The 23,441-nt window shown below is 39.9% G+C and overlaps 1 protein-coding gene across 4 annotated transcripts in view; it reads right to left on the bottom strand.

Moving 5' to 3' along the window:
* Window positions 1-23,441, bottom strand: part of spata17 (spermatogenesis associated 17) — a 57,212-nt gene that overhangs the window by 2,976 nt on the left and 30,795 nt on the right. The window contains exon 10 of one of the 4 annotated variants that reach the window (XM_077712827.1): window positions 517-788. The exons of 1 other annotated variant lie outside the window; for it this stretch is intronic. The gene's annotated coding sequence lies outside the window, so the exon portion shown is untranslated. Of the gene's footprint in view, window positions 1-516; window positions 793-2,705; window positions 2,756-23,441 lie in introns of those variants that run through there. 2 more of the 4 variants (XM_077712825.1, XM_077712829.1) reach the window with 2 other exon arrangements.

Below are 23,441 nucleotides of genomic sequence, written 5' to 3'. Positions count from 1 at the left end.
AAAGGCTACTATTTATCTAGATATTTAAAAAGTAGTTTGAGTTTTGGAAATCATTTACTCAAGCCCCTTTACAGCCAGGCTTTACAGGCAAAATGACACCAGGTATGATGATTTGCTAAGTCGCCAAAGAGCCATATTGGCCAAGCTAAGGCTTGTCGTTGGCGTTAATGGCTGGGATATAATATTTTATGTCCCGCTGATATAGCCACAGTGCTTAACTCGGGATGTAAAAGAATAGTCAGGCCCATTCATTTTGAGTATAAACACTTGACGTTGCTTGAGGACACAGATAATGCCGTATGTGTCATTCGCGTCTATTTGAATGTTGGACGAGAGCTAAGGGATTGCTGCTTTAGACATAATGATGGCACACGCCGTTTGGCTGAGAGTAATAGGTCGCTTTATTGTAAAGCGCCATCATTATACTTTTACACACTGGACTTACATTCGTCCAGGCGCGCATCATTCCACCCCCAACATACCCACACACACATACCCACACCCACCGTACATGCCTATCCAAAGCCATTACAAGCACTTGGAAAAAAAGGCCTCATTTGAGAGAAGCAATAAAGCCTTTAATCATTTTATTACCAAAAGAGTATTTAACAAGTGGGTAATGAAACGCCAAAGGCAGGTGAGCTGAGTTTAACCTTCATAGAAGGAAGCCATGTATCACGTTGCCCCCAAGGCATGATGGGACACAAATGTCATCCTCCATTATCCAGCACACCTGAAGTGTGGCGTAGCACGCGTGGCAGGCGGGCGTTTCGCTTTGCAAGGCCAAGCTGACTGGGGAAAATTAGAAGGAATTCAATTAATGGATGTTTTTTACGCACCAGGGAGAGGGCAACCCACACCACACACACACACACACATACACACATACACACACACACACCACACACATACACACATACACACACACGTGATATATGCGTGCACATTTGAACGATTGCTACATGCAAACTCGTGATTGGCAGGATGCCATAGTGAGTTTCCCCACCATATGGTGTTGTTTTTCTTCTTGGATAAAAGTTGTTTACATTAAACATATCATACACTAATTATGACTTTTTTTCAAGTTTTTTCGCCCTTCCCAGTCGACATGGGCAATGGCACTGAAAGGTGAGCGTTCACATGCAATGCCACAAGTTAAAAGGAACTCTATGTCTATTATCGGCAATTGCAGGTAGTGAACTGTATGTTAATTTAAGTAAATATGCAATAATTGGCTGCATAATGGGATTGAACTTGATTCGTCACTGTGGCGTGTCGATAACCGAGCTAAACATCCTTAAGTTGGAATGAATAAAATTGATATTTTACAGTGCAACACTGATGAAACATTTTCGACATTTGATTGACAATCATTCTTTTTAAGAAAGTGGTGAGCATTTTTCAGGCTGGCATTCGGCATAAAAAGTCAATTTTTGGAAACCATTCAAGACTGTTAAAATGTCAAATGTACAGTTCTGATTCCTGCTTCTTCTTTGGGGGTCAATTAGGGGGAAAGTGAGGGAGATACTTTCAGTCTGTCGCCATCAAAGAACCAGATCTCACTACCTGGCTGTCAATTGTGCATATAATATACCATTTAACTGCTGTGTGTGTGTGCACTCGTGCAAAAGAGACAGTGAGTGTGAAGGTGCAACGTGTGCAGTATTTAGCCATCGAAGAATGAAAAGAATGATACATTAGCCACAAAAAAACCAATTGGGAAGGAGAAAAATAGCTCCAAATACACCAAATTACCTCAAACAATTTATATGACACACGAGAATAATTTATGCAGAACAAAAATACTCTATTTTTAATAACACGCTTCTGTGGTACTTATAGAGCAACTGCCTACCAAAGTTAATTGAAAAGTGTCCTGTAGCTCATTTGCATAAAAAACACATTTAAAAGGTGAAAAATTATAAATAAATATGTGACCACCTGTGAAATATGGCTTTTGGCCTGCTGGTCATTTATAACTTTGCCTTTAATTATGTGACAGGCTGGGCTTGTGGAACTCTAATGAGAGGCTGGAGTGATGGAGAGGTCATTTTCACATGGCTATGACTATTTCAGTGCCATTGACAGATATATCTGTCCAATTTCGTTGAAGAGAGAGTGTTCTTACGTTAACAAGTCCAGTCGTGTTGACCATAATGGGCGTCCAATTATGAGGCTATTATCATTTAGATGTGAAGTGAAGTGGATGGGTTGGCAGCAAATGGACATTTGTTGGGTGTTTCTACTTCAAATGAATTGCAAGTTTATCGCCATTAATGGCAGCCAATGAAAAAAAATCCAAATTGCAATAATTATAAATAATAAAAACAGCTTCAAATGAACTACGATCACCCGGTAACCAAACAAAATGAGATGTAATACGACCATTTTTTTTTGGTTAACTGGGTGAACTAGTACATAATAAATTAACACAATGAATCAATCAGCAATCGATGCATATACATCTGTAGAATATATCTGCCAAATTTCAAGAAAATATACCTCTAATGTAAGTGATGCTTCTGGGCTTGTTGAAATATTACTAACATAACAATATTAAAGTAAAAATTTTAATGACCAAAAACAAGTCCCTTGCTTCAAGGCCTAAAAATGACAGCATACGACAGCCTCCTCATCTGTCTTCCTTTTTTATTCTTCCTTTTATGCATCAAGAAAACAGCTTGTGTAGCCCCGCAGGTACAAAATTCACCTTCACTCTCGTTCACTTCCTCTCTCCACATCTCCTTGTTTAACCCTACATTGAGACGGGAAGGGGGAGGATGGACGACGATTGGTCACCAGCTCACTAAGTCCTATTATAAGCAGAAGAAGACCTTATTTCAACCCCCCCAAGAACTATTACAAGACGGACAAGCAAGCGGGGGCTAATCCCTGGGCTGAAATTAGCAAACCGAGGGGTTAGCGGCAGAAACGGAGGGGGAATAGAAAACGAGAGGGGGTGGCTGACTGAGCCCTGCTAGAGGCAACTTGTCCACGGGGATAATTACAAGATGCTCCTGGGATGGCTCCGTCCGTCCGTCCTTCTATCTGTCTGTCTCTCTGGGTCGGCCTTCATTTTTTTGATGGCTCTATTTTCAACAAGGGGACCCACACTTCTCCCCTTCGCCGTCCGTCTATGTGTGTGCGTGTGTCCTTTCCTTTTGTGTCTCCTGTGCTTCAGTTACATAGTAGTAAAAGCTATTAAAATTGAAATTGTTCCAGGGGCAGTGAACGGATGGGGAAGAGGAGAAGTGACACACTCTACTGGCATGTGTGTGCGCAACCCCACAGACCCACAGGCGAGTTCCACTTGCACTGTCGACTTGGCGTACAAACAGCAAAAGTCATACCCAAACAGTTTAGGAGGTTCAACTTTGCATTTTCTCATTTATGTAAATATGCACATTGCAATAGGCACACATTATTAGTCAATCCAAAAGTGACCCACCCTGATTTTTTTAAACTGTAGACCAAACTATGAAAAATATGGCACTTAATGTATTTGTTCTATGAAAAATAACGAAACATTGGAACTAAATGAAATTAAAGAAAAAAGTGTGACTGCAATTGCTTGCTTGCGTGCAACCTAATTGCTTGATAGAAAACCCTATGAACACAGCAAAGATTGAACCCTCAATCTCTGAACCGCTTATCCTCACAAAGGTCGCCATGGGGTGCTGGAGCCTGCCACAGCTAACTACAGGTACAAGGCAGGGGACAACACCCTGAATCGGTGGCCAGCCAATCGCATGGCACAAGAAGACAGACAAATATTAGTTGGATTTCATACGTGCAACTGAGAGTGTTCAACCAGCCAATCCTGCATTGGAATACTCGGACTAAACCCACGCATGCTTGGGGAGAACATGCAAACTCCACACAGTGAGAACCCACCTGAGATCGAACCCAGAAAGAAATATGAGGCCAGGGTGCTAATTATTCAGCCACTTGGCCGCCTGAAAATATATTTTATAATAAACTATCGTCTCAATATAGCTAACTTTGCAGATGCGATATAAAAAAAACTAAATTTATCTTCATTAAAGTCATTTGAGGATTATCTTTGACTTTTGAATCCATACACATTTTGAAACAAGCCCTGCAAAGGCTGTAGATAAAGCCTGTAGATGGCGCTCTATACCAGTACATCTCACTAGGCCTTGACGACCTCAGCGCACATGAAATCGGCGTGTGTGGGAGAAATAGAAAAAGCCAGGCAGGCAGGCAGGAAAGAAGATGGTGTCGAGTACCCACCCGATGCTCCACGGCCATCTAATGACCGTCCTTCTTTGTCTTTGAGGTGGAAGCAGACAAGAGTCATCCAGCAACGGGAGGAAAAAGCAAGAAGCACAAATTGCCACACAAAGTCAACTTACAAAAATCACAATTTGGGCCATTTGGAATGTTGGGATGGAAACTGATGGAAGCTGAATTAAACAAAAAAAAGTTGACCTGATTTGTAGTTGCATATTCAGTGATACTGATGAGGTAAAATTTCCAATACAAAAAAGATGCCGGACTATAAAAAGCTGTAATAAGAGATAAATATGGGACAGGTGGCCTATTAGTCACATTGAACTGCGTGTGACGATCAAATGTAGTCAAGGTCAGGTGAGTAATGGGCCCGGTAACATGAAGCAGCTGCCTGGCATTTTTACATAAAATTACACGATAATTACGCAGGTATTACATAATTGTTATTTATGGATTTGTTTTGGTCTCGTCGAGCTACACATGGCAACCAAGATATTAACTGAGGTTACAAAAGACATATTTTCTTATTTATGAAACACCTGACGGCCTCTGAATCTATTAGCTCACTTGAAGAAAAATTAAACGGACTCATTTATGAATATTGAGGCCATTTTGTTGTTGTTTTAGCCAATTTTCCCCCGCAAATGAAGCAGAGTTCAGAAGGAAACTATGTTTAAAATAAAATAGGGGTATGTCTATTCAATAACAAAACAAACTAGAAAATAAAATGAAATATGTATTTTCAAAATCAGGATGTTTTTGTCGTAATATTTTTAAAAACATGTCAAATTAGTTTTTAACAGTACACTTTAATTGAATGGATGCATGGACACATGTTTAGACTTCAAATTATAATATAACAAAATATATATATATTGCATGGCCTTGATGTTGACTAAGCCTCTCTGAATTTTAATATTTTAAAAATGTAACGTGTTGTTTGTGCTGTTTTATTAAGACACAAGATAAATTGTTACATTTAACTTCATTTTTTCATTAGAAAAGTATACTATTAATCTATCACAAATTCCATTGATTAACAATCCCAATGATGTACAATTATTTTCAAGTGTTGAAATATTTTGGCCTTTACAAAAACGGTGCAAAACAAAAGATATTTAAAGTTGGATAGGAATAAAGAGTCAGACCATGCATGTGAAATATAAAAAATAAAATGAAAGTAACAGAATCCAAATAAGTGTTATGTTTAAAACATGTCTTGTATTCTTATTCATAAGCAGATGTTTATATACAGTATATTAAAAACATGTATATAAAGAATTAATAATTATAATGCTTTACATATATTATCTATACTTTTGCTACGACTGGAGGTAATTCTAGTTGTTGTTAAAATAATGAAATGTCTCGTAATGGTAGAAGAAAATCTCAAACGGTGTTAACAACCCACCCTAGATAGTTTTCGATAGTTTTCATTTGAATGCTTTCCATTTTCATTTTTCTTGATTTTTTCCCCCCTTTTTCTCTCCTCACTTTTAGTCCTTGAACGTGATCTTGTTTTCATTCATTTCCGATGCACTTATTTAGTCTCGTCTAGTACCATTTAACTTTTGAGTGTTTTTTAAGACGCACTCTCATGATCTCATCCTGTCTCGCCGCCGGCCACCCTGACTTTGTTGTGTGTATGTGTGCGTTAGTGTGTGTCTGTGTGTAATACTTCCTAATGGTTACAAGTAATGAATAGACCAGCCTTGGGGAGGTCTATATAAACCCATTAGCTTTAATAAAGTCTGAAGGTGTAAAATGACTCTCTGAGGTATTTCACTCTACACTTAGTAGTCTCCCCAACCTAATAATACCGAGTATATTGTCCCGCTCTTCTTTTGATTGCATTGTCTGCACAATTATTTTCAATTCAGGCACTTAGAGGACAGTGGCGAGAGGCCGCGAGAGAAATAGAGGGCGCTGTGTTGTCTCCGAGCAGAGTACGACGGCAAAAATGACCACGGCGAGTACAAAAAACGGCAAACGGTTACTACTTCCATACAGTACATCCCCCCTTGTGTGTGTGTATGTGCTCATTTGGCCGCCTCTTAATCCCTGATTCAATTTACAGCCTTTAAACATGACGAATTACATTCCTGTCCTCACCTAATGCTTTTAACACATCCCTCTAAGAGGCCTTAATCAGGTGAGATGGGCCCCCATGCCGCATACACACATGCATGCAAATGGCAGTAATTACACACTCGCCAGCACGCACACATTCCTTCATACACACTCGGGTCCCGATTAGCCTAGCCGCCAAGCTAGCCGGGCCCCGGTGAAGCCACCAGGTGGATAATGTGCTGCTTTAGCGCCTTAATTATGCCATAATCTGTTCGGCGCCCCAACCCCCTTGCGCAAGAGGACGTGCGCTTAAAGGAGTGGGGGTGAACGAGTGGAAAAGGGGGGTAGAGGAAAAGGCAGCCCACAGGCACCTGGCTTGGAAAACTCCATTCTGCCGTTCTCTCCGGAGCCCAGAAAAAGACCCCGGCGCAAGCGAGCGCCTGTCGTGTCGTGCGGCCCTTTGACAAATCACATGAAGGGCAGGCGGAATTTTGTAGGACGAGATGAGGCTTCGACATATGGCCGCCGCGTTTCCCCGGGTGCTCCACTCAAAGCCAGCCCCGCCACTTGATGTCTAGTTACTTTCTAACCATGTGGTTGTCTATGTTGGCTGGGCCGTTGCATGGAATCACTTGTGAATATTCTTTTGTCTCTTTTCTGGCCACCTTGACCTTTCATCTTTTATCTTTCGAGGTATTGATTCGCAAGAGAGATCCATTTCATTGTTGGGTTTGTTAGTTGAATGCAGTGGAGTGATGCTAAAGTCTTGTTTAAAGATGAATTTAGACTGGAATTAAGCAATCAACACTCAAAAACAAAAAATCCAACTTGATTCGTGATGGTGAAGATGGGGGAGGAGCTTAATTTCAATTCAATTTCATAAGGAGTAACAACAAAAAAAGCAACCGATGGTACAGTGGTTCTTTCGCCTAACCTTAGTGCGCAGAGCGTGAGATGGATTCCTACTCGGTGGTCATTGGGAGTGCAAAATATTGTCTGATAGGCTCCGGCACCCCATGACCCTGACAAGGATTAGCGGTTTTGAAGATGAATCTTAACCAATAACACAGTCATCTGAATATGATGACATTTAGGCTTTTCTCTCGAGTCAATGATGATGACAAAGCCTATGTCCGATTATTATTATTAGTATAAACTTTAATGGTATGAATGAACATGAATTGCTCATCTACACTAGCAGGAAAAAGATTCTTCTGCTTCCTAGATTAATCTGCTGTCACTCAATTGGCCCATATAAAACACATATACCATAGAAAAGGTAGCTATACAATACATTCACGGACAGTCCGGCTTGTCCTCCAAACTATTAAAGTTCCTCTTTTGCAAACTTAATTAATATTTGCTGGCGTGCAGAATAATTTTGCGGGTTGCTCATCTCAGGGGCAGGCAGACCCCCGCAGGGAACAGGTGTCAGGCAGGTGTGAACTGCCCCAATGTGTGTGCGTGTCCGTGTATGTGAGTGAGTAATGGCGCTAGCAAGTGGCCCCCGCAATCCATCACGGACGTCCCTGTCAAAGCACCTCTATGGCCGAGTGTGCTCGCTATCATTACAATAGCCACGGACGCTAATATACGCACAAATTTGATGATACATATTAAACTACAGTCCAAACTCTCATTGAAGTTCTTCTCAAAGTTTTCCCATTTTGTCGTCAATATATTACTAGAGTATATTGTGATTACTACCCTAAGCAGTTCCACTCTGTTTCCTCCACATGCCACCACTTTTCCACCGTCCATCGCTTTGGTGCAGCAGAAAATCTGATTTCTTATTATGGGGGAGGCTGGTATTATAATTAAAAAAAACAATAAAAGTTTATTAATGATCATTAAAATGCAAAAGAGCGGCAAGAGATGATAGTGGGTGCTAGCAATAAAATAAAAGAAGTGACTCCCTCACTTTTGGAGTCTTAATTAGACGTCCACTCATTAATGGATGAGTGTATTTGTGTGTGTGTCTGTGTGTGTGTGTGTGTGTGTGTGTAAAGGAAGAGGAGGATACAAAATGACTTCAATTGATTAGTGGCCACTAAATAGGCTATCTGAAAGCTGGTGAGCCCCCCCCCCCAAAAAAAATGTAATTTATTGAGTGCTTCCAGTTTTATCTTCATACCAAGTAATTACGACAGCCAGGGGGGGCCGGGGGGAATGCACTTGGTTGAAGGCCTCAAGCCATCGAGCCACGTTTGACGACACAAGTGGGTGTTACACTGTGTGACACCAGACCATTATTTTCTCTAGCTTTAGATTTACAATGACTTATATGATCAGAGGTTCAGGAAAATTTGGGGCAAAAAAAAATGAACTGCTGTCATAATATTAAGCTCACTCACTGCCAGTTCAAATGGCTTGGACGTATATTGTAGTCAATGGTAGCAATCAAGTTGACTTTGATGATGAACTGACACAATGGAGGACAATTTGTCAGTTGACATTTTAAGTTAATCAATTTTTCTTGGATTTTTAAGTTTTGAGGACAAAACAAACAAACATGTAAGGAGGACTTTTGTTAAATATTTTGTCTTTGGGAATGAGTTTATGGCTAAATTCACACAACTTATAATTGCGCATTATTATTTGCTCAGAAATAAAGGTATTGCCCATTAACTTGCAAAGGCAATTAGAATAAATTAATCTTCACAAACTCACATTATAAATGTGATAACATTAGTTAGCAATACACTTTTTTGAACATATTTCAATTTTGATTCATATCACAATATCACTTTTTTTAGTAACATAACAAGCCAATGAAAATTCTCAAGAGTGCAACAAATCCAAATAACTGCTCAAGTGCTGCTAAGCCACTACTTTCACCAGGACCGATTGTATCATATGTTTTGCATAGTACTTTTCAGAAAGTTCTTACGAGTGGTGTAAATTATACTATTCATTGGAACAGAGCGACAACCACAATTCTTCGACAGCTTCTTAAGAAAACATCTTCCAGACTGCTCCAGTGTCAATTGGCAAGCCAAGGGCAAGGACATTTGCTTACAAAAACAAAGCTTTCAAAAGCTTATGGCCTTGCGTCTGATTGAGTGATAAAGGAAATAAAAAATGGCGACTTTTGGCAGAACCTCCAGGGAATCTTCAAACTAAGTTAATACCGGAATCACCATTTTGTCTCTGCTCTCAGGTCTAAAGCTCTATTTAACAGTACACTTTGGTCAAATCGTCTCACTTCTTTTAACTCATACGCAGACTCATTGACACACCTCTTCGTAAGTACACTTTCACAGCAGTACATATTATTTATAGCCCGACTCGATTTATAATGGTTGGCATGACCTCATGCTCCCTGTGGGGGGAGGAACTAAGAGAGTTCAAATCATGGCCTAATTACGCCTCTCGGTACGCTTCAACTGGCTTGGCCTTGCGTGCTCAGAAAGTAGAGCACATTTTGTAATTTTACAAAGTTTTGTTGCTTTACTCCAAACTCAGCCGAAGTAAAAACTGCATGTTCTACAGTTGGAAAGATGTTTTCTATTAGTTGAAGATACTTTAATTTCAGACTTTTTAAAGGGAGCATGTTAAATAAATAACTTGTGACTAGACAATGTCTCTTCTGATCGATTGATTATTCCTATTATTATTTTTTTAATTTTACTTGCATCAAATTCCACAAAATTTATGGATCTTCACTCTTTTAAGGGTTTAAATTTCAATCACACATACACACAAATCTACCTATCCACATTGTTCAATTAATATCGTTGGTGTAGGTGTATCCAGAAGGAAAGTAATGTGTCGCATTGAGATATTGATGCGCTTCAACCTTGGTGGCTGCGTCTCCATGCGCTGTACCCGACTAGACGACGCGAGCTGTAATAGAACTCAATTTAGCGGAAAGCGACGCTCAGAATAGATCGCTCATCCCGAGGTCACCGAACACACTCTTTGACATGAGCACACGCGTGCACACACCTGGCTGCAGGTGGCAGAGAGCATACGACTTGTCTACATTCATTGCGGCAGTGGCAGCTGATGCTTGTTTCCTCTGGTGGTGCATGGTGGCCCAAAATGTACAACATGACACCGATGCCCAGGGCCCGGTAGTGACACCTGACACCTGTGTGCATCACACACACACACAAAGATGCACACCCACGATTCGTAGAGCTCGGGAATTTTACATAATAGACCTTACTGCTTTTTCTATTTTTGGCTATGCAATTATCAAAATTGCACACAATGTGCTGAATTGGCTCCTAAATAAAATTGTCTCATGTGCTGTCAGTGAATGAAAATAGTGTCTACAATGGGGAAGGAGGATGTTCCTCTCTAATATGATCTTCCTCCAACACGACAGGTGAATCACACTGCTGATGTCCTCTCTCATATGTGTGTGTGTGTGTGTGTGTGTGTGTGTGTGTGTATTATACAATGCTGCATGACACTTTTCCCTGAAGCTTCATGCCTGACCTCACAATGATCCTGACACACACACACAAACAATAATGTACGTGCACAAATACAGGCAAAAATATGTACTGAAATGCTCAGGGGTAAATTTGTACAATGATGAGTTAAGCACAATTACAAAGGCATATTAATTTAAAACAAATAGTAAATGTCAACTGTGTAAAATATACTAGGTTTCAAACTGGCGTCACTTTCTGTGGCCCATGAAAGTCATGTACATCGACTTTATGTTTCTAACAAAATTACAATTCATATTTCTGTAGATTCCAGAAAATGTGTTAACTATCCAGTAAAAAAAATATTAAGAGAGAAAACTTGATCAACATAAAAGTATGAATAAAAACAGAATAGATCCTTTTATTCCTAATTTTAAAAATCCAAATGATAAAAAAACTTATATTTGCTATTAAAATTGTTAAAGAGAATTTTGTCACTTTTGAGCTCAATACTTTTTCCAAGCTATCAAAAATAAATGGTGGCTCCTTATATAACCCATTTGTTGACTTTGATTAAAAGACATAATTACTCTATTTTTCATTAAGAGCATTTCTGCAAGAAACTAGAAAAGACTGGTAATCACCCCGTTAACACATTCCTAAAAGTACATCCATAAATGACTTCAATTCTTTTCATTTTTGAAATTCCCCCATAAGCAACAGGTGCCTATTCTGCCAGCGTCTGTGACAATGTGGTGAAAACAGTCAGTTCTCAGGACTGTTTGAAGCTCTTTCAATTTTGAATACAGCGAACATTGTCCCACGAAACACACACACACACACACACACACGAGCTAACACACACAAATGCACACCCGAGCGTCTCCCTGCAGACACTCTTAATTAGACTCCACCCGTCCCCCTCGGTCCCTGTGGCAGGCCAGACAAAGCGAGGTTCACTCGAATGGACGTGCCTATATGTGTGTGTGTGTGTGTGTGTGTGTTTGGGGGGGGACGCACACATGCACGCGTTGTGTGTTTGTATCTGAGGGGCCTATCTTTAGCAGATGCTCATATAGGTCTCTCCGGTCTGTCTGTGTGTGTGAAGCAGTGGTGCTATCATTAAAGTGTCATTGAGAAGTGGCACCACTTAATTTTAGCAACTCTCTCTCTCTCTTTGGGGGCAGTGAGAGAGCTGCAGTGCCAACGACAGGAGGAAGTGGAGAAAGAGGCGCAAGTAGAATGATATGAAGGTTAGTTAGGAGGGATTAAAAAGGATCAGGCATGAACGTTTGGGAAATATGGAATGAGTAGTAATGACCAAATGTGTTTTAAGGACATTATTCACATGAATGATTGCTGGCAGGCCTCCCATTCAAAATGGATTGGACGTCTAGACCCGTCAATGCCACTGAAACATGAGCAGTCGCAGGCAGTCCTACCAGTTTAATGAATCAAATGTTTAATTGTTGCCAATGAGTTAAATACAGTGAAATAAAATAACTTTAGTGTTATCGGGAGTCCAAACTAGAGGACATGCGTTTTAATTCAGGGTAAAAAAATATAATAATGATTAAAAATAAGAATATAATTATAAATAATGTGTTGTTCACATTTTGTGTCATGTAAGCTATATAAACCAACATTGTGGCCTACATGACTGAAAACATGATGTTCATATTAGGTTATTTTTCTTATTTTAAATTACCAACATAGTTACTTGCTATAAAGTCTCCTAAATATGGACTGTTGGAAAAAAAGAAAAGGGAAGCAAAAATATTAAAAAGGCAGGAAAAAAAAATACTGTTAAGTTTGCGGACACAATTAGTTTCTTTCCTTTTTTTAACAAATATATAATCTAATTATTCTATATGGATATTTAATTGTCCCGACTTTTTTTCTTGACCCACTTGACCTTGTCAGGTCTACTTTCTCCTGTGCGTCGATGTCTGTCTGTTTAATGTGTGAGTCCAATGTTTGCACGTTGTCGTAGTCTTTTAAGAGCAGGTACTGACTCGTTACACTCAACGTTGGGCTATTTGGATTGTGTCTGCGAGGCTCACGTGCTGTCAGGAGGTTGATGGCAAAATATTCTCCCCCAGCAGCAGTCCAAGTGTTACTTTTACTGCAGGGACTTTTGAAAACTTGTTTAGGACTCGCCATTATCACATTTTCACTTCTTTTATTTCCCCTCTCGTCATCTGCCTTTCATCACTTCGTCAAGGGCCGCTGCTCAAGGTCGTTAGGTCGTATTGGAGTTTGCTTAGTAGAATAGTTAAGGGAAGTCTATCAACTGACTAATATTTGATATGCTCTCGATTGTTTTCCTAAAAAAATACTTTTAAAAGGTTTTCAAAACTGAAAAAAATTAAAAAAATACAAATACAAATGTATACTTAAATACGTACATACTTGTATATTACATAAATAGATCTTAGACTGTTAGTTTCAATAACTAGAGTGCATTTTTGTTTTTAATCATTTGAATTTTACTTGAGTCAAAATTGTATTACTATATGTAATTTTATATATAACACAATCATTATTAATAATTCCGAATAACGTAATTAGAATTTAAGCAAGGTGGCAATATACATAGACACTACATTATTGGGTCAAGTACACTTATTTACCAAATGTTAATATTACAACTGGATTTACCCAATATGTTATGCATCCAATAGAAATTTGGACACCATGTCTTTAATGGGTTGACTTTTTTGTTGTCACTAGCCCTATAAAAAATAACATCAATTTTATTATTCTAGTACGTTTGACATTGTTTTCATTTACTGTGATCAGGAAGAAAATATTGATGACAGGTACTTTTTCATGCATTGTTTCCTAATGAGTTTGAATATATTGGAAAATTAACATGTCACCACCTGTGCCTTGAGTGCGTGTGCATGTGTGGGTCATGGAGCTTGTTCATGATCAAATCTGCATCCATAGCAACATATAGAAAATGGACACTAGACATGCAAAAGAGGTGCCAACAGAAGAGGCGAGTATGAACGCAAACAAGGTATAAGAAAAAAGAAGGCGAGAGGGAGTTAGGCCCTCTTCATTTATTGCTCCACTGGAGAAGAACATGGAGCTTTCTAATGGTGTTGTTGCGGTAATAACAATAAAATCAAGCAAGAAAAAAAAAACATGAATAGACGGCAAAAGAAGGACATGTTAGAGGGTAAAGCACAAAGCATCTTTTCTTTTGACATATTCCGATTCTATTATTCAGTTTTATTTTTTTTATTCCGCAGCAAACCACGATACACATAGACACACACATACGCAGACGCAAAGACGAACACACCTGTGCACTGTTGGTGCCGTGTGTCCTTGCTCTATGCTTTGTTAGGCAGGGGCAGTGGCATCGCTGTAGTTGCTGTGTCAGGACTTTCTATTGGGGGTGATTAATGTATGGAGATGGACGGCTCCTCAGCAAGCCACCTACATGATTATTTTCACTGGACATGTGACAGCTGGCTGGGTGTCATCACATGCTGAGGCATACACACACACTGGCAACTTTCGTAAACACTGTCACAATTTCCCTAGATTGTATCCAACAATTGTTTGAAATATTTGGATCATACTGTATCTAATTCCTAATGCTATGTTAATTGAGCACTCGAAAATTGCTAAATGTGAATGTGACCTTGGTTGTCGCCTCTAGTTGCTGCAGTGGCTTCAAAGCATTTATTTGACTTGTCTGTGGTTAATATCCACTCCTGACTTCAATATCGTTGGTTGATGGTGCAAAGCTATATTTTTTCGAGTGCCTGGAGGGTGGTCTTGAAAAGTAGTTTGCTTTGTTGGAGTTGTTATCCTTCATAATATCTTCTGTGGGTGGATCAGAATGACATTTTGTGGTGGGGATGTATGTGCACCAATCGATAGTGCCCATTATTTTGATCTTTGATGAATTATCTTAGTTAATTATGGATTTATTGTTGCCTGTAAGTTACCTACGTAGCCCTTAGAGGGCAAGCAAGCTGTTTTTTAATATGTCTAGGCCAGTGGTTCTTAACCTTGTTGGAGCTACCGAACCCCACTAGTTTCATATGCGCATTCACCAAACCCTACTTTGTCCGTTTTGGTTCATTTTGAACATGTTTTACCCACGGAGGAAACTTTGAGGTACTTTTTAAAAAAAATGATCAGATGTAGAAAAAGCAATTAATTGAGGTACTGCATATTTTTACTCATTAGCTGCTATTGAGGACAATACATTATGAATGAAAACCAAAAAGCAACTTTGTGAGTATTTCCAAGACAAAAACAGCAGCAACGACAACAAAATGGGTGAAATTTCCAGTCTACAATTTGTCTGATTTGAACTAAAAGCATCTTTTAAAAAAAAGTCAACATTCGGCCACGAATCTACATTGTATTTGGTTTCCACCAAAAGGAGACTGTATTTTTCAGTCAAATGATGAGAAAACATGACATATAACAATGCCCGGCACCAATCAATTGTTGGTTAATGAGTGTAATTAACAAGGAAAATTTGTGTGCTAACTGTGGACCAAATGGTGTGCCAGCTTGGCATTCCTGCTCACACGGTGGATAAGTGTGTTGTGATGAGGCCACTGAGACAGCAGATAAATTAGCTTTGGGAAGCAAGTGAAAGTGCAAGATATACTGGAGCGCCCAGTGCGGGTTCATGTAGCAACTATTCACACACATATAAGATAAAGCTTCCCTCCCTTCCTTCACAGCTAGTGTGCCATCCATCCATCAGGCCATCTCAGGGAGCTGCCCGCGGTTCCACTGGCTGGTTTAATTGTTAATGCTAATTGCTATTTATTGGCTCAGATGCAAATGATAGGCCGGCCAAAGTGAAATTTTATGAGGGGCGAACTCCCCCTCTCACACAAATTGAAAAAGTGAAACAAGAGGAAGAGGGAAATGAGGCGAGAAGAGAGGAGCTTAATGGCGGCTCTTTAATGGCGGAGTGCAAAAAATTAAGACTGATTTAAGACACGCGGCTAAATCCCCCCCACCAACACCGCCAAATCCTCTGTGATCCCCTCAATGGGAGACACATTTGGCAGTGAAGTAGAGGCAAGCGGGAGAGTTTGTTGTTAATACTACCCACCAACACATCTGTCTTTTTTGGGGCTTTAGCTAAATGATATTGCTCAAGTAAAGTTGGGATTCTAAAACTCTCACAAGCTACAACAGTGAGCGAACAGCCAGTGTTTGCCAAGAATAAGGCAGTAGATCACACATGATATATTTTAATAATGGTTCATTAAAATGCAAAACACACTACGAGCTATATTCAATGACGGAAATTGTTTTCTGAAAGCTAAGTAATAGATCAGCTAAAACCAAATGATCCCAGATAGCTGACCAGATAATTTTATTAGAGAAAAAAAGCATATTGCAAAATGACACCAGGCTCAGGTCAAACAACACCCACATTCTAATACACCCTAAAAGCCAACACACTATTTGCACTGCACATTATCTTAATGTAGTCCGCGCCAAGTGTGCGTGTGCATAGGTGTGTGTCCCTGCTTTTTTAGGTTGACTCATTTGTTTTCCATCCCGCAACCGCTCCCGCTTTCCCAGCATGCCTCGCTCTATCACTCTGTCTGATTGAAGGCCCCTGGCCGGATCCTCAAGGTGCGATCGCCCCTCCGCCAATTAAAGACCAATCCAATCGCATCTGAGCACACAGCGCATCTGTGTGTGGGTCGTGCGCCGCGATGTGTGTCTGTATGTATATATGTATGCACCATATGCATGAGGAAGCTGGCACCTATGATTGTGTGTGTGTGTGTGTGTGTGTGTGTGTGTGGAATGGAGGTTAATGCAGTTAGGGTTATTTCACAGTCCATTAAGAAGCTTATGTTGACCTTCTGACCCGAAAGCCAACAACACAGAATCCATTATCATGACAAAAAGAATGTGTATGTGTGTTAGACTGCCGTCTCTGTTTGACACTGGCCCACCCAAAATGTTTCTATGTGAAAAAGATACACAGTTTCTGTATGGGGAGGGAATTACTAGTGCTGGGATTGGAAATATGAATAAAACCTATAAGGTTGTACAATTAGAATCATAGATGGTTATAACGCTAATACATGAAAGTCAGGGATGGGCAGTATATATAAATAGGTACATTCATTCATTTTCTGTACTGCTTATCCTCACAAGGATTGCGGGGGTCCTAGTGAACTATGCGCAGAAATCAGGGGAGAACCTGATTTGGTTGCCAGCCAATCGAATACATTTAAAATATATTTCAATGACAAAATCCTTTAATTTCATGTTTTTGACTGGAATTAAAACTACTTCAATGTCAAATACATTGGAATTTACAAAATAGGGTTAGTTACTTCTTATATGACAATGTAAGATCCTATTTGATTTCATTGTATTTTCAGCCTCTCTCTGTTTAACGTGATCGATTCCATATACATATGCATTTCTTAGCTATGATTGAATTAATTCAGCCTCTCTTTTTGCTCATCCACTTATTTCTTTAACACAGCCTTTCGACACAATCATGCGCTCACATATGCATAAATGCACACACTTATTACTCTGGACTTTGCGGCCCGAGCAGTTGTTGACTCCTCAGGTTCTTATCAAGCTGATGGATGTGCAGGTGGGGGGAGGAGAAGAAACTCCACCCCCTTGGGGACACCCTACCTTAATCAGACACACACACACACACACACACTCACACATATGCAGACAGTATAGCATAGAGCAAATTGCATAATGAAGAAGGACCTTGTAGAATAGCATTGACATGTTAGATATAGCAAAGAAAGTTCATTTACATATTGCATGGTAGTCGTAAATATTATACTGTAGTTTTATATATCAAATTTAATCTACAAGTATCAAGAATTAATTTTAATAGTCAACAAAAGTAACTTTACCAGAGTAACAGCTTAACAAGTCAATCCGTGCATGCCGTCGAGTTATTTCCAGTAATGCAACATAACACACACACACACACACACACATGCTCCATAATATAATAGCACAATATTTTTCACACCTATTGCTTTTTATGAGCAAGTATGACAGCAAATCTAACCTCAATGCAATAATCGTCATTTAAATCGGTAATCACTCACATTGCAATTTCTAATGAACTCATCCTTTGGTTTAACTCGACAGAGAACATTGAATTTTGGCAGTAATTATATTCATATTTAACCATTTGTCTTTGCAGTTTCACCTCTGTTACTCAGTGCGCACACTAACTCAGTTTTAACAACTCTTCAAGCTGTTTATTGTTAGAGCGAACACAATGCTGTGTTGTGAAGTAGCGTCCAGAAGACACACACGTAGACACGTAGATGACAAAAGGCTCTAAATTGTCCTTCACACAGCTCTCCCTGCATATTGACCGCACGTCTTTTTTTCTCAAGCCGACATTATTGTGAAATTGTTTCTCAAACGGGACACAATTGAAAAGGCGGACAGTTGTTCAATGGCTGGAGTTTGACCATTGATTGCCAATATGGCCAACAACGCCTCTGAAGGCTGGGAAAGTACACTCGGCCCAACACACACACACACAGGCTGTACACACACATACACAAAAGTGAAGAGAGTAGAGTCTATGCAAATGCACACCGGTCGCCTTTCATTTAAATATTGCCCCTGTCCCAAAGCATCCTATTACGTGATACAGTGTGATAGCCATAGATCAATGGAAGCCAAGGAGACACTGTGCAGACACACACATGCGCAAGGTGTGTGTGTGTGTGTGTGTGTGTGTGTGTGTGTGTGTGTGTGTGTGTGTGTGTGTGTGTAGCCTGCAGGCAGATGGTATCTGCAGTAGACGCTTGTTATTCTCTCATATGGAAGATCATTAGTGCTTTAGGATGAAAAAAACAATACATTGAAAGCACATGTAGATGGATACATTCCCTCTGCAGAAATTTCCATATTAAAGCATTTTTTAAAACTAATAAACACCAACGAATGGAATAAATGGCAATCATTAAGACCATGACAATATATCACGATAAATATTATGGAAAGTGCACTGAATTTTCCAAACTATAAACTACACTTTTTTCAAAGTTGTGTTATTCAGCAACTGAAAAGCTTATGATAAGCTCATGCCAATTTAGCCTATTGTTCTCAATTTTATTATTATAATTTTAACGCATGTTTTGCTGGGGTAGCCTCCAGCACCCCTGTGACCTTTGTGAGCAATGCAAAAAAAACCTAATATTTTGCAATTAGACAAAATGTAAAAAATGATAAAAAAAGCTAGAGTTAGCACAAGTAAAAAAGCATTATTTTGTTATAATAATTAAAGCCTGTACGTTTGTGGCTCACATTGTCATGCTTATAGTGTTGGTTAGTGTGTGTGTGTGTGTGTGTGTGTGTGTGTGTGTGTGTGTGTGTGTGTGTGTGTGGTTGTGTGTTCAAACTCAAACCACAACAGAGAGCACATGTGGCGCTATAGATTAATGTGTACCACCAGTGTGGGGATTTCTGCTGAGAATGGCCCCTCTCTTCGCCCTAATGATGCCACATCCATCCTGCAGCGTCACGCAGGTGTGTGTTGCATATGTATCCTCAAGACGAGTGTCCTGAGGGGGGCGCAGAAGCCTTCTGATCACTCTTTATTTGGCTGGGAGCATGTGTGTGTCCATATGCGCGTGTCCAGGGCCCTACGTGGCCATTAATATTAAATATAGATACCCTTGTCATCCTTTGATCCCATATCCTCCTCTAAGGGAGGTGAGGAGGGAGGAGGGAGAGCAGAAGCTTGGAAAAGGGTGACGGATAGTTTAGGCCGCGGGATGAGAAGTTTTCGGGAAGAAAGGACATGCAGAAAAGTTAGCGCAATAAATTGAACAATGAATGGGACAAAAATGACTAGTGCCCATTTGGAAAATGTTAAAAAAGATTTTATAAAGCATTGAATTAATTGGCTGTGCTAGAGATTTAATCCATTTTGTGTTATCCCTTTATAGGGCATTGAATTCATTGGGTGTCATTGATAGTGATGGATCTCCAATCCATTTTGAGGATCACTGCCAATTTGAGTTATGTTTTTCAACAAACTTAAAGATACTGCATGAATTCTGAGCAAATATTGGCTCACTGTTTGGAATAGTATATAACAACTTAACAACTAGAAGCCAGAAATTATATAGAATCAAGAAAAACATTGAAAAACAATCACATTAGGCAAAAACACAAATGAACTAACCTTAACATATTTGGAATCATGTAATGAAGACCAACAACGTGACCTTTCAGAACTTTAATTTACTACTTTGTTGACTCTTCTTTCACCTTTTGGTGAAAACACAACACTTCTCATCACAAAAGGAATAATGTTGCTGTAGAGCATAGTGGTGACATCATAATCCTTTAGGATATCTCCAAATGTCAACGTGGATAGAAAATGACGGGAGGACAAATGCTGAGATTTTCTTTAAATCTGTCCTGCATGGATATAACTGTACATGTAGTCTAATGAAGTGGTAAAGCAGTCACGAAGGAAGTGTGGGATAAGAGGGAATAAAGAGGGTTTTAGCGATGGGAGGGTGGTCTTCTGATTGATTAGGCAGAGTGTTAGGGGGAAAGACAACAGAGGGAGGAATCCATCACACAGGCGCAGGAAAGCCCCAGCGCAGGAAGACAGGAAAGATTCTGAGGTAGAAGAGGTCGGGAAAGGATAAAGAAGCCCAAAAGGAGGCTAAATGGAAGAGACTGACGGAAATGAAGAAAGACAGCGACGTATCCGAAAACGTCGGATTGAGATGTGAGCGACGTGATTGAGAGATGAAGAGGAGGAAAAACAACAGCTTTGACCTGCCATGTGGCTGTAATGAAAGAGACGAGAGTGGAAGACAGCAAAAGGAGGAGTGACACTTTGATTTTCCTAGCCAAGCCGCTCATTCCTATATTCCCTGGCAAGCTCTCACCTGATGGAAAGATGGCAGGAAATCAATAGTCCACGTGCGTAATGGAGTAATGACTCTCACTGCGTGTGTGTGTCAGTGTATGCGTGTCCTATCCCTAAGCAATCACACACAGCTTAAGCCAGCCCCAAGTGGTCAGGACCACTTTAAGTAACAACTTCATTATTGCAGCCACACACACGTACACACATACAGCACAAGTGGGCACACAATAAAAGTCAAATTATAAGGAACCCCCCCCCCCCAACTAAATTTTAGAGGTGAATTTCCTTTTAAAAATTGATATTCCCAATATTTTGTGAGAGGATGCAAAGTAGTCGGACTGGGAAGGCTCCCAGCGATGCATAAAACATGGTATTAAATACATTTTATATACATATTCATTGTTCTGGTGCTAAGTTAATGCATATGACAATAAACCACATCAAATTTAATCTATTCATAGTTCCTACAGGATAAGAATTATGATTTATTTCACCAGGTGTGAAGTTAACCGACTGTGTATTAGAGATTAGTATTTGAGAAATCTATATACTTAAAAAGGGGTAAAAGTACATCAGCATTGATTAATATATTAAAATAGCCTCTACAGGTTTATAAAAAAAATCAAGCAACCCTGCCTTTTAAATAAAATATATTTCAATTATATAATAAAAGTTCATAAAGTTATATAATGGAAAGTTCATCTACAGTAAATCAAAATGCTTTTGGAGTCACCTTTGTACATCCAAAATGGTTCCTAATTTAATTCTGGCCATGCTGGGATGTTGCAAAGATTGACAATTGTGTAAACGCAGTCTTCAATGAAGTCTCAAACATGTTCAGCTGGCAAAAAATCCAAAGATCCTGATTAGTTTTTACCAACAAATTTCGCTCAGCAAGAGTACTTGACTCGAGAGGGAGTTGAGGGAACTCCTGTAAAAACAATGATGCTCCCCATATTTATGCAGCAGATAGAAAAGTAGCATTTTGACAAAGGGAGGCCCGTTGGAGCTCGACGGCAGGGTGGCCCAAGCGGTGGCTCATGGTGGCGGCCCCCTCTGTTTACTAGCAGCTAATTAATTCGCCACATATGCTGGGAACATCTGTCGCCCATGACCTGCCGGGAGAGCAGAGGACGCATTGCTGCAGCTCCACGCCGCCACCTCCCTAAACTTCACATACAGACTAACATCTACAGTAAAAATGTCTAGTGAATGTACAATGTTGGATTTGTTTTGTGTTGTACTCATTACATCGGCCTGTAGGTAAAAACCACAGTAGACACGATTGTTTTGAGTCCCATATATTGTGTCTTGATGTTTGTTTCAAGACAACCCAAGTAGGAAAAGGGGGATTATTATCAAAGTGCAAGAGACGTTTGTAATACGACAATGGGCTCACAGGTTCAGAAATGGTCAATCACCTTTCCTATTCCCAATTTCACAAAGTCCAGTTTAAAAAGATCTTGAAAGAAAGTGGGATTACTCAGAGAAAACGCCAGCAAATATAGGGAGAATGTCAAAACTCCAAACAGGAGAGTGGACTGACATGAATCGTAAATCTCAGAAATATATACAGCAAACTTTTGTAATCTAAAAACAAAAATAATACTTCGATAAAACACTTTGAAACTTTTTCAACCTTCAATATAACAACTATATGCACTATATTTTATACTATATTACTTCTGTATTTGTGGCACCAGGCACACAGCAAAAATGTATCAACAAGCATTAACATGTATCATGTCAAAAAATATCAGTTTAGCAGGTTGTCCTTCATGCTGCACAAACTTGGCCATAGAAACAAAGTGAACTTGCACGAGTGAGCAAAGCGCAGCACAAGCAGAAAAACTCCCAGCAGCCAATCAGAATCATTACCCTCTGCTATCCCACAATCCCCGGGGGCGCCTACGGAGACAAAGACAAACTCACTCCCCCTCATGTCCTCCGTCTCCCTCCTCTCTGCTTCCCTAACGCACACCTTCACCCAGAAAGTGGGTTTGAAATAACAGGATCATTTAGGAAGGCTGATATGCAATGTGTGCCTGCAGGTGTAAAAGAAAAAAAGTAAAGATGTTGATGAATTTCCTAGTTACATCATTGTCTTAGTATGACTGTGAAGCCACATACGCAATACACCAAAGAATGACACGAATGTTTGAAACAGTTGCTGGCTGGTGAACGTTGTCATGAATCCCCGCCTAATTAATTACATTCAGGTTTTGGTATTTACCACCAAATCGTCGTTTGCAATTTGGACTCGGGTGTATTGCTGACGAATGTTCGATGGCAACCCAGAAGAAGAGTTTAAGGCTAGTCATTGATGTTTGACAAATGCAAAGAGAATGGATCGCCACAGTGTGCTATGAAGTTCGAAAATTATTCAAAACACCCTTGAATAGAAGCTAAAAGGACAAACATCCAGATTTTAGGTATCTTCAAGAAGGTCTGTGTTGCTGGGAAAATTATTAAGAAAACTTGTCGCATAAGATGTCCTTATTCACCTTAAGAGGAATCAATTACATTCCTGGGCTATTCTTGCTGAGTTCCCACCATGGCTACTACAGAACTTCCACAACCAGCAGACATCCACGTCCTAAACCACTTTGTCATCCATCCCAACAGTGGACCATGAATTCAACCATCCGTTGAAGAAGTATTTTGACCCGCTACTCAGTCAGACAATACTACCCCCCCACCCTTCCCTTCAACCTGTCCCTGCTAATTTGGTGAAGAATCAATTAAGGCAGTGTTTGCTGAGTTCTCCTTGCCTTCAGCTCATCTGCTCCTCACTAATGCAATTGTCCCGTGTGCGGCGTGCAGAGCGG

Source organism: Stigmatopora nigra, chromosome 3 (assembly GCF_051989575.1).
Source record: "Stigmatopora nigra isolate UIUO_SnigA chromosome 3, RoL_Snig_1.1, whole genome shotgun sequence".
Lineage (NCBI taxonomy): Eukaryota > Metazoa > Chordata > Actinopteri > Syngnathiformes > Syngnathidae > Stigmatopora > Stigmatopora nigra.
This window is presented reverse-complemented; position numbering and strand designations above follow the sequence as displayed.